We start from the raw sequence: 12,452 nt of genomic DNA, 5'->3' as shown, positions 1-12,452 counted from the left end.
GAGCAGTCTGGGTAGTGATAGGAGCTCATTGGGTGCTGGTCACCTGAGCTCACACATAGAGGGATATATAAGGAGGGCACCAACTTAGATCAGGGTCAGACGCTGAGAACAAGTCAGTTGGAGAGAGAAAAGGAAACAGCAGCCCTGGAGAGAGAGAGAGGAGAAAGAAAGAGAAAGACCCAGAGGGGGAAGACTGAAGGGACCCAAGAACCCAAATTAGAGCACCGGGTGAGGAGTCAGCATCAGGGTACCGGAACCCAAGCTGGTGGGGGCAAAGACATTCCCCAGCCAGAGACCGGAGACCGTGGGCAGTGTCTGTCACGGTCACCCACCACATTCACCCCGAAGGCACACCACATGAAGGGTCAGGGAACCCAGGGCCAAGGGTGTCCCAAAAGAAGGCCCGAGGGAGCTGGACCTAGGTGAATCACTGGTGGGGACGGCTGAAGAAAGGACAGAGGGAGAGCTCAGGGCCACGCTCTGGACTTGTTTGGGGGTTGACCGGATCCAGGACCTGGTGGACGCAGCACGGCTCGGGTGGTCACTAGCAGCTGGAGTGACCAGTACAACATCAGCAGTAAGTAAACACCCTTAACTGCACAACCCGAGTCTGTCTTCATTGCCGGCTGCATCGCACCACCACAACCCCCATCCTCTGCGCCTGTCCCCTCTGAGGCTATACCCCTCCCGTTGGGGGTTATCCCACCAAGCTGCACATCCACCATCAGCCTCAGCGGACCCTGCTGCAGCGGCGGCCACAGTGACCGCATCACAACGGGTGGCGTAGTCGACACAAAAGAACTTTAATAACATCTGTAGGACTGCCACATAACACTTAGCTTGACGCCCTGGGCACGGGACCGGGTCACAGCCGCTCGGAGACTACAACCCCCCCCATCTGATCCGGTGCCGGGTATTCCCCTCAAAAAGGAATATGTCCCAGGGGGCGCGTCAGTTACAGTGTCTGCCCGTCAACTGAAACTACTTATGACAATGCCCCGAACATTGTGGCTGAGTTACTTTTGAGCAAACTTACTCATGCATGTTGGCATTTTAAATTTAATCATCCAACATTTCTTAAGGAAATATACTAGCTTGAAAAAATGGTGGCCTTGGCAAAGAGAATGTTTTGGCATTTCATATGTTCTTATAAGTTGAAGCACACCCTCCAGGCTCTGCAAAAACAGAATGGTTTGTCTGATCATTATCTGATTTTTGACTTTGCAATGCAATGGAATTCAATGCTGTATATGTTGGAGCTTCTGTACAAAAAGTATAAAGAGAGGGGGGACACTGACAGCTTGGAGTTTCTGTGCAAGAAGTGTGTTTGGGCCCCTCTCCTTTCACGTCGACAAAGCTTCAGATTATATACTGTATATAAGGGACGGGACTAGACATACCAAGAGAGGATGCTATTTAATAAGGGACTGCATTATAGATACCAAGAGAGGATGCTTTTTAATAAGGGACAGCATTATAGATACCAAGAGAGGATTCTATTTAGTAAGGGACAGTATTACAATAAACCAAGAGAAGATGCTATGGAATAAAAGAGCAGCGCTATATAAATATATAATAAGGGAGGAAGCTATAAAATAAGGAATTGTGCAAAACATAACAAGCGAGTACACTGCATATTAAAGTGTGGTGCTCTAATTAATAAGTGAGTACACTGTACAGTATGTTAAGAGTAGTGTTGAGCCACCCCCGTAGTGTTCGAGTTCGGATCGGTTCGTCGAACATCCGTGTGTTCGCCGAACTGTTCGTCGAACTGTTCGTCGAACACCTTCGAACACCGTTAAAACCAATGGCAGGCAAACAAAAACACATAGAAACACATAGAAAACACCTTCAAAGGTGTCCAAAAGCTGACAAACTGCTCAGAAGACACAACTAACACATGGAAAAGTGACAAGTACATATAGTCATGCGAAAAGAAAAGAGGTGGAGGAGTAAAAGGAGGGGGAGACACAGATATAGGCATGTCATGCCCTTCTAAAATCCAAAAAGTGAGAAGCCGACACGGCCAGTCCGTTCATGCCCGTGCCACCTCTGTGTCGCCGGGTTTGTGCCAGAGCCGCGGTGGACCCTGACGGCCAGCCCCCCTATCCCAATACTGGTGCCTGTCCGCCGGTGGGTCGAGGCCCCCCACGGTGGAGGGGGGGAGTAACATCTGCAGAAGAAAGACCATCTTCCAGCCAAACTAAGATGTCGACTTCTTTTCGTGGACAATGTGATACGATCCCATTCTTACGGACACGCCCATCGCTACAAATTCTAGATGAGGCACAAAAACAGCAGGTGCTTCTACGGATATCAAGTGCTCCTTCAAGTGGGCTCTCCATCACCTCAATTTCAACATCACAAATACTCCAGTCCTCAGAGGTATCACCCCAATCGCACTTGCTTCCTCACAGCTCCCAAGTCTCCAGCTGCCAGTCTGAGTATGGGGTAACACAGATGGTTGAGTCTGCACAGCTGTTTACTCATACTATAGCCTGGGAAACGGAGGTCTGCTCCAGAGCTTCTGTTAATCCAGATGAGGAAATGATCTGATCTGATGCCCAGAATCTTTATAAGTCGGATCCAGGACCAGATGAAGAAGGTTCTGAGCATAATGTAGACCCTTGTTCCCAAACTGTAACTCCTGTTGGTGGAGACAATGATGAAGACGATGATGAGACTCAAATACCTGATTGGAGCGACAAATTGACTTTTCGGTCAGGGCAGGAAGTGGTTGGCTCTGAGGACGACGGGTGTGATAACACACAGGGTGATGATGACGAGGTTGGAGATCCCACTTACTGTCAACCCACAGTCAGCCAGTCGATGAGGTCAGCAGAGGAGGTGGAGGAGGATGTGACTAGCCCTGGGGATGGGGATGACTCGGTACCCGGGCATTTGCCTGGCCTTGGGGATGTCGCGGTGGTCGGCTCCCTGGCCCGTACCCTGGGGTCTCTCTTTAAAAGGGTGGATAATTGTTAATTTTATAAGAGTTCATGACGCCACCTGTGGTATCTGGTGACAAGCACCAGCGCTGCAGCAGTCCACTGAGGCCGGTGATAAGGCAGCTCGATGGTATAGCTCCCCACAGGTGGAGCTAGGTCTCAGGGCAGCGTATGCAGGGGGAATGCAGGACAGGCGAGACCCAGCTGGGTCAGAGCAAGAACGGGAACGGACACGGTAGTCACTTCAGTACCTTTTACTGGTGGAAATTCAGGCACATCCCGGAGCACTGTAGGGTGAAGGGTGCATATCAGGATCCTCCCCAATGAGCGGGTGTAGGGCCTCCGGTTTCTTGCCTCTGCGTAGTAAGTTTCTGACCTGCCTGGAGCTAGGCCTAACTTTGTCTCTGTCCTGCGCTGGCTGACCTTGTGGTAGGGCCTTCTCTTGGAGTTCACGCTCCCAGTATGTGGGGCCTAAGCGTCTCCTGGCTCTGTTACATATCAGCACCTTAGCGATCCTGGGACTTGTAGTTCTCCAGGGATTCCGGTTATGCCTTACTGGGTCATAGAGATACCGGTAAGCTCGGATCCTGTGTCCGGTAAATGCTTCGGGGTGAGCTGGTTAAGCTCCTCTGCCCCTTATGTACTAACTCGCCACTCGCCTTCGGCCTACTCGGGCCCTCACTAGGCTATACACACTAACGGCAGCTTGCCGCGCTTCACTGATCTTACGGCACCGGCACACCTTAAGCTCTATCTGGGCTCCCTGAATCTAGCAAGCAGGAGCCTCGTGCTCCACTGCTGAACTATTAACTGCGTTCTCTAGACTAGACTGAGCTCCACTGCAGACTGACCTCTCTTAGGCTTCTCTACTGCAGGAACTCTTCAGAGGAACTGAACTGCCTAGCTCCACCTTCCCTATTTATATCCCTAATGGGCTCCCTCTGCTGGTCTGAGGTGGAAGGTGGAGATGTGTGAATGTTTATGGGGGCCTCTTGTGGAGGATTCCATCAATGCACTCTTCTAGGATCTGTGATACCAAGCGCAGCGGGGCATCACAGATGCTATTGACGACGAGGTTAGGTTGCGCCTTCCTGAACAGAGACGGAGTACTGGAAGCACGTCAACAACTGCATCCTCAACCACAACTCTGCCTCTGACCACAGTCGTAGTGGCTCTTCAGGTCACATGAGCTCTAAGCCTTGCATAGCCTGGGCATTTATTCAGATCGATCAATCGATCGATAACTCGTGTTATCTGTAATATTTGTCAGCAAAAGCTATGTAGAGGCCAAAAAATCCATAGTTTGAGTACTTCATGCATGTACCGTCACATGGATATGAAGCATAAGTTGCAGTGGGAAGCTCACTGTGCTACAATGCGGCCTAGCCGGCTGGGCCAACCACCGTCTGCCCCATCTTGTGCATCCGCAGCCTCTTCATCCTCTGTGACTGGGGGGACAGCAGTCACACATGTTTTTGGACGCAGACCTGCCACCTCTTTACCCACAACAGCCAGTGTGATTGGCAGGTCGTCAGTTCATTGGGAAGTGGAAACACCTGCTAGTGTTGAGCGCTCTCCGACATCGAGAGCACCACCTTTGGATCAAGGCAACCTAACATGTCCGCCTGCATCTTCCTCACAGACCGGCAGTTTGCCGGTGACACCCTACTCAACACCATCTAAGCACAACAGCCAGCCCTCGGTCCCTCAGATGTGGAAAAGTAAAAGACCATTTCCTCCTAGCCATGAGAAAGCTAAGAGGTTGAATTTCACCATCTACAAGCTGTTGGCTACAGAAATGCTGCCTTTCCACCTGGAGGACACAGAGGATTTTCAAGACCTTATGTCCGTCACAGTGCCCCAGTACCAGATGCCCAGTCGGCACTACTTCTCAAAGAAAGGTGTGCCTGCGCTCCACTAGCATGTCGCACACAACATCACCGCTTCTTTGAGAAACTCTGTGTGTGACAGGGTGCACTTCACCACAGACACTTGGACGAGAAGGCATGGACAGGGGCGTTACATGTCGCTGACTGGGCACTGAGTAACTATGGTGACAGCAGGACAAGGGGCTGCTGTCCAAGTCTTACCGTCCCCACGAGTTGTGCGTCAATCCTCTTTATCTCGAAGTTCCTCCACTGCTTCTGCCTCCTCAACCTCCTCTCGGTCCTCCACCTGCACCCAAAGCCTGTCTGGTAATGCCACCTGCTTTCTAACTGCGCAGAAGGAATCCTGCACACCTCCTTACTATGCTGGCAGCAGGGCTCAACGGCATCAGTGTTTACTTTGAAATGTCTGGGAAATGTGAGTCACACAGCTGAGGAGTTGTGGTCAGCTTTGGAGACCCAGTTTCATGAAAGGTTGTCTCCACTGGACCTGCAACCAGGGAAGGCCATGTGCGACAATGCTGCAAACCTGGGTGCGGCACTTCGCCGGGGCAATGTCACACACGTGCCTTGTATGGCTCACGTGTTGAACCTGGTTGTCCAGCAATTTTTAGCCCACTGTCCCGGACTAGATGGCCTTCTGCAGAGGGCACGGTCGCTGTGTGCTCACTTCCGCCGTTCGCATCCCGCAGTTCAACGACTTACATCTCTACAGAAGTCGTTGGGCCTGCCACTTCACCGGCTGAAATGCGATGTGCCGACACGGTGGAATTCAACTCTGCACATGTTGCAGCGACTGTGGCAGCACCGACAAGCCCTGGTGCAATACGTTCTGACGTATAGCCTGGGCCAACGAGATCCAGAGGTGGGGCAAATCACGCTGGAGGAGTGGTCTCAGATCAGGGACCTATGCACCCTTCTGCACAGTTTTGAAATGGCGACGAAGATGTTTAGTGCTGACGATGCCATTATCAGCATGACTATTCTGGTGATTTACATGCTGGAGCACATGTTAAACAGAATTCGGAGTCAGGTGGTGGGACAAGAGGAGGTGGAGGAAGTAGAGGAGGAGTCGTATGCGGAAGGGATAACATCTCCAAGGTCCAGACGGTTGGCAGCACCAAGGCGGCAGGCATGGGAGGGTGGGGGAGAGGGATTAACCAGGGCGCATGGTAGCAGCCAAACTGTTGAGGAAGGTGCAGGAGCCGAGGAAGAAGTGGAGGACGAACTGGCGATGGGCATGGAAGACTCATCAGATGAGGGAGACCTTAATCACATTTCTGTTGTGCGAGGTTGGAGGGAGAGGGCAGAGGAAGGAAGCATGATTCTTACCTCGCTACCAACACAACAAGGACTTGGTCCTTCTGGATGCGCAAGACACATGAGTGCCTTCTTGCTGCACTACCTGCAACATGACCCCCGGATTGTCAGAATTCGAAGTAATCCCGACTACTGGGTTGCCACACTCTTAGATCCCCGGTACAAAAGTACCTGGAGGTACTGTTAAAGGTACAGAGGTCCAGGCCGCCAGCGTAACCCCTACCTCCTGAGGATCCCTGCACCTAAGTAATCTAGTACTGAGAAGGACCCCAATCACAACAAAAGGAGATAAATGATAAAGCGATGAAGGGAAAAAACACTCCAAATGCACTTAGCTCTGAAACTCCAAACACCACGATCCGCTCTGTTAGTCTGCATGAAATGCTATCACCGACACTTCCCTAACAGACCGGCAGGCATTTGAAGGAGTCTCACTACAGCAGCATTGATTGCAGCTGGGCGAGGCTGGACCTCGTCTAGAACAGAGAGAGAGAGAATTAACTCCCTCACTGCCGAAAAACACAAAGCACCAAAAAGTCAGCTGCGAGAAGTCAGGCTGTGTAATCGTGACGATCTTCGTGGCGACACACCCGTGACACCGCCTTGTCCATTCGATGGCCGTGATGTCTCGCGCACCTTGCCATACCGCTATCGGCACAATCTCTGACCATACTATAGCTAATTTTGTGAAAAATTCTCTGAAGTGCTCAGTGTCTAGTTTCATTATTGCCATTAGTTATGCGCTCTTGTGATGACCTAGGTTGTTTCCCCCGGCCTGTATAACTAAGATGACCGGACCTCTTGCCTCTCTCCCTACCTTGATTACCTCCATTAGTACCTGTGGCCATAGCAGGCCTCTAATACCTCTCCAGTTGAAATATGTGTTATGAAACTCTAATTTCCTCCCGCCTGGGCGGACTTTCGCCCTTTTTTGTGCCCAATATATATACGAGTGGCCTATCACTCACACTGTTGGCTTAGCGTCACCTGTAAAAGAAACAAACCATGTTAGGATAACAAGTCCGGTCTTATGTATCTCGCCAAACACGTGGATCGCCATCTCCCTATCCTCTGAACTTCCGTTTCTGACAGTCCTGCTCTTGCTGCTTCCGTGGCCGCACCTATGCGGAATGAGTGTGTCCCGTAATCTTTGGGGTGGTTCCCTGCCGATGTTATGCATTTATTAAATATAGCTTGGAACAGGTATCTTGATAATGGCGTTCCATCAATGTGTGATAGGAAGAAATTACTTTGTGATCTGATGGTTAGATATGTCTTTACTATTGTTACCCGACTCAGTGTACTGTTTGTGGGTTGTAGAAGTACCCAAGTACCCCTGCCCGCTGGAACCGTTTTCGATTGGTGTATGCGTAGACGTATTGCATTATTGGCTATGACTACGTCCTGGTGTAATAAGCGTCCACTGGTGGTAATTTTGGATTGAGGGACTAATTCGCTTATACATAGCGCCCCGAAGAAGGCGATCACAAATGCAGTAGACATTAGTGTTGCTTCAAATTGTGAGTGTCATGTTAATGGTGTTAGGGATAAGATGTGAGAAATCAGTTTTAGTGACACGGGACGGGACGTCTACATTCCTGACTTGGCTGACCCCTTTTCCACCCTTTTATGGATTGTCTGATGATGAATCTTTGTCACATCTCCCCAATTCAGTAGTTGGAAGTGAAATGCTACTCCGGTCAGACACCGCTGCGCTGACGCCCCTGATATGCCCCTCATCATTAGCTGGTGGAGAAATTCTATGGTGACTTGTGATCTGGCTTGTTCACATTGGTCAACCCGTCTGCCTGCTACTAGTCGTGTCCACTCTTCCCATGCCTTACCGTATGCTTGCCACGTTGACGGGGCAACTGACGCTCTGATTAATGGCATCAACTATTCGCCACTAGATCCCATAGGGAGGGTGGGCAACTGTTGCCCGATGGGTGGGCGTTGTGGAAGAGCTCTGTGAAAATCTGCCAATTGAATTGTTATAAAGCATTAGCAGCAGCTTTATACCCCTCAGCATAGTGGCTAGCGCGGACCCATACATTGTGTTTTAGGCACAGGAATGCTAGCCTGCGTAGTAGGCCTAGCACTGGGAGAGACGATGATGCCATCTTATTAATGCAGTGCGCTAGGCTGGTGTTTTGTGTTATGAAGCGTATATTTTTGTTAGCCAGGCGCACGCCCCATATTTCTATTGCTACCACTATTGGGAAAAATTATTTTCAGGGCTAGATGCAGCTAAAAAATATTATTAATTTCAAAGCTGGTGGAGCTTGGTATAGATGGCCTAATACAATGAGTACCACACACTGCTAGAAGCCCAAATATTTTTTCAGAGCTAGATGCAGATAAAAATTATTTTTAATTTGCAACCTGATGGAGGTCAGTATAGATGGACTAATAGAACAAGTCCCACACACAGCTAGAAGCCCAAATATTTTTTCAGAGCTAGATGCAGATAAAAATTATTTTTAATTTGCAACCTGATGGAGGTCAGTATAGACGGACTAATAGAACAAGTCCCACACACAGCTAGAAGCCCAAATATTTTTTCAGAGCTAGATGCAGATAAAAATTATTTTTAATTTGCAACCTGATGGAGGTCAGTATAGATGGACTAATAGAACAAGTCCCACACACAGCTAGAAGCCCAAATATTTTTTCAGAGGTAGATGCAGATAAAAATTATTTTTAATTTGCAACCTGATGGAGGTCAGTATAGATTGACTAATAGAGAAAGTCCCATACACTGCTAGAAGGCCAAATATTTTTTCAGAGCTAGATGCAGACAAAAAATTATTTTGAATTTGCAGCGTGATGGAGGTCAGTATAGATGGACTAATAGAACAAGTCCCACACACTACTAGAAGCCCAATATTTTTTCAGCGGTAGATGCAGAAAAAAATATATTCAGTTTGCAACCTGATGGAGGTCAGTATAGATGGACTAATACAACAAGTCCCACACACAGCTAGAAGCCCAAAATTTTTTTCAGAGGTAGATGCAGATAAAAATTATTTTTAATTTGCAACCTGATGGAGAACAGTATAGATGGACTAATAGAGAAAGTCCCACACACTGCTAGAAGGTCAAATATTTTTTCAGAGCTAGATGCAGAAAAAAATATATTCAGTTTGCAACCTGATGGAGGTCAGTATAGATGGACTAATAGAGAAAGTCCCACACACTGCTAGAAGGCCAAATATTTTTTCAGAGCTAGATGCAGAAAAAAAATATATTCAGTTTGCAACCTGATGGAGGTCTGTATAGATGGATTAATAGAACAAGTCCCACACACAGCTACAAGCCCAATATTTTTTCAGAGGTAGATGCAGAAAAAAAATATATTCAGTTTGCAACCTGATGGAGGTCTGTATAGATGGATTAATAGAACAAGTCCCACACACAGCTACAAGCCCAATATTTTTTCAGAGGTAGATGCAGAAAAAAAATATATTCAGTTTGCAACCTGATGGAGGTCTGTATAGATGGATTAATAGAACAAGTCCCACACACAGCTACAAGCCCAATATTTTTTTCAGAGGTAGATGCAGAAAAAAAATATATTCAGTTTGCAACCTGATGGAGGTCAGTATAGATGGACTAATAGAGAAAGTCCCACACACTGCTAGAAGGCCAAATATTTTTTCAGAGCTAGATGCGGACAAAAAATTATTTTGAATTTGCAACCTGATGGAGGTCAGTATAGATGGACTAATAGAGAAAGTCCCACACACTGCTAGAAGCCCAAATATTTTTTCAGAGCTAGATGCAGAAAAAAATTATATTCAGTTTGCAACCTGATGGAGGTCAGTATAGATCGACTAATAGAACAAGTCCCACACACAGCTAGAAGCCCAAATATTTTTTCAGAGGTAGATGCAGATAAAAATTATTTTTAATTTGCAACCTGATGGAGGTCAGTATAGATGGACTAATAGAGAAAGTCCCACACACTGCTAGAAGGCCAAATATTTTTTCAGAGCTAGATGCAGAAAAAAATTATATTCAGTTTGCAACCTGATGGAGGTCAGTATAGATGGACTAATAGAGAAAGTCCCACACACTGCTAGAAGGCCAAATATTTTTTCAGAGCTAGATGCAGAAAAAAATTATATTCAGTTTGCAACCTGATGGAGGTCAGTATAGATGAACTAATAGAGAAAGTCCCACACACTGCTAGAAGGCCAAATATTTTTTCAGAGGTAGATGCAGAAAAAAAATATATTCAGTTTGCAACCTGATGGAGGTCTGTATAGATGGATTAAAAGAACAAGTCCCACACACAGCTACAAGCCCAATATTTTTTCAGAGGTAGATGCAGAAATAAATATATTCAGTTTGCAACCTGATGGAGGTTAGTATAGATGGACTAATAGAGAATGTCCCACACACTGCTAGAAGGCCAAATATTTTTTCAGAGCTAGATGCAGACAAAAAATTATTTTGAATTTGCAACCTGATGGAGGTCAGTATAGATGGACTAATAGAGAAAGTCCCACACACTGCTAGAAGGCCAAATATTTTTTCAGAGCTAGATGCAGAAAAAAATTATATTCAGTTTGCAACCTGATGGAGGTCAGTATAGATGGACTAATAGAGAAAGTCCCACACACTGCTAGAAGGCCAAATATTTTTTCAGAGCTAGATGCAGAAAAAAATTATATTCAGTTTGCAACCTGATGGAGGTCAGTATAGATGGACTAATAGAGAAACTCCCACACACTGCTAGAAGGCCAAATATTTTTTTCAGAGCTAGATGCAGACAAAAAATTATTTTGAATTTGCAACCTGATGGAGGTCAGTATAGATGGACTAATAGAGAAAGTCCCACACACTGCTAGAAGTCCAAATATTTTTTCAGAGCTAGATGCAGAAAAAAATTATATTCAGTTTGCAACCTGATGGAGGTCAGTATAGATGGACTAATAGAGAAAGTCCCACACACTGCTAGAAGGCCAAATATTTTTTCAGAGCTAGATGCAGAAAAAAACTATATTCAGTTTGCAACCTGATGGAGGTCAGTATAGATGGACTAATAGAGAAAGTCCCACACACTGCTAGAAGGCCAAATATTTTTTCAGAGCTAGATGCAGAAAAAAATTATATTCAGTTTGCAACCTGATGGAGGTCAGTATAGATGGACTAATAGAGAAAGTCCCACACACTGCTAGAAGGCCAAATATTTTTTCAGATCTAGATGCAGACAAAAAATTATTTTGAATTTGCAACCTGATGGAGGTCAGTATAGATGGACTAATAGAGAAAGGCCCACACACTGCTAGAAGGCCAAATATTTTTTCAGAGCTAGATGCAGAAAAAAATTATATTCAGTTTGCAACCTGATGGAGGTCAGTATAGATGGACTAATAGAACAAGTCCCACACACAGCTAGAAGCCCAAATATTTTTTCAGAGGTAGATGCAGATAAAAATTATTTTTAATTTGCAACCTGATGGAGGTCAGTATAGATGGACTAATAGAGAAAGTCCCACACACTGCTAGAAGGCAAATATTTTTTCAGAGCTAGATGCAGAAAACAATTATATTCAGTTTGCAACCTGATGGAGGTCAGTATAGATGGACTAATAGAGAAAGTCCCACACACTGCTAGAAGCCCAAATATTTTTTCAGAGCTAGATGCAGACAAAAAATAATTTTGAATTTGCAACCTGATGGAGGTCAGTATAGATGGACTAATAGAGAAAGTCCCACACACTGCTAGAAGGCCAAATATTTTTTCAGAGCTAGATGCAGAAAAAAATTATATTCAGTTTGCAACCTGATGGAGGTCAGTATAGATGGACTAATAGAACAAGTCCCACACACTGCTAGAAGCCCAAATATTTTTTCAGAGGTAGATGCAGAAAAAAAATATATTCAGTTTGCAACCTGATGGAGGTCAGTATAGATGGATTAATAGAACAAGTCCCACACACAGCTAGAAGCCCAAATATTTTTTCAGAGGTAGATGCAGAAAAAAATTATATTCAGTTTGCAACCTGATGGAGGTCTGTATATATGGACTAATAGAACAAGCCCCACACACAGCTAGAAGCCCAAATATTTTTTCAGAGGTAGATGCAGAAAAAAATTATATTCAGTTTGCAACCTGATGGAGGTCAGTATAGATGGACTAATAGAATAAGTCCCACACACAGCTAGAAGCCCAATATTTTTTCAGAGGCAGATGCAGAAAAAAAATATATTCAGTTTGCAACCTGATGGAGGTCAGTATAGATGGATTAATAGAACAAGTCCCACACACAGCTAGAAGCCCAAATATTTT

This window comes from Phyllobates terribilis, unplaced genomic scaffold (genome assembly GCF_046119375.1).
Source record: "Phyllobates terribilis strain yellow unplaced genomic scaffold, ASM4611937v1 Scaffold_11__3_contigs__length_659146591, whole genome shotgun sequence".
Taxonomy (NCBI): Eukaryota; Metazoa; Chordata; class Amphibia; order Anura; family Dendrobatidae; genus Phyllobates; species Phyllobates terribilis.
Note: the sequence above shows the minus strand (reverse complement) of the source record.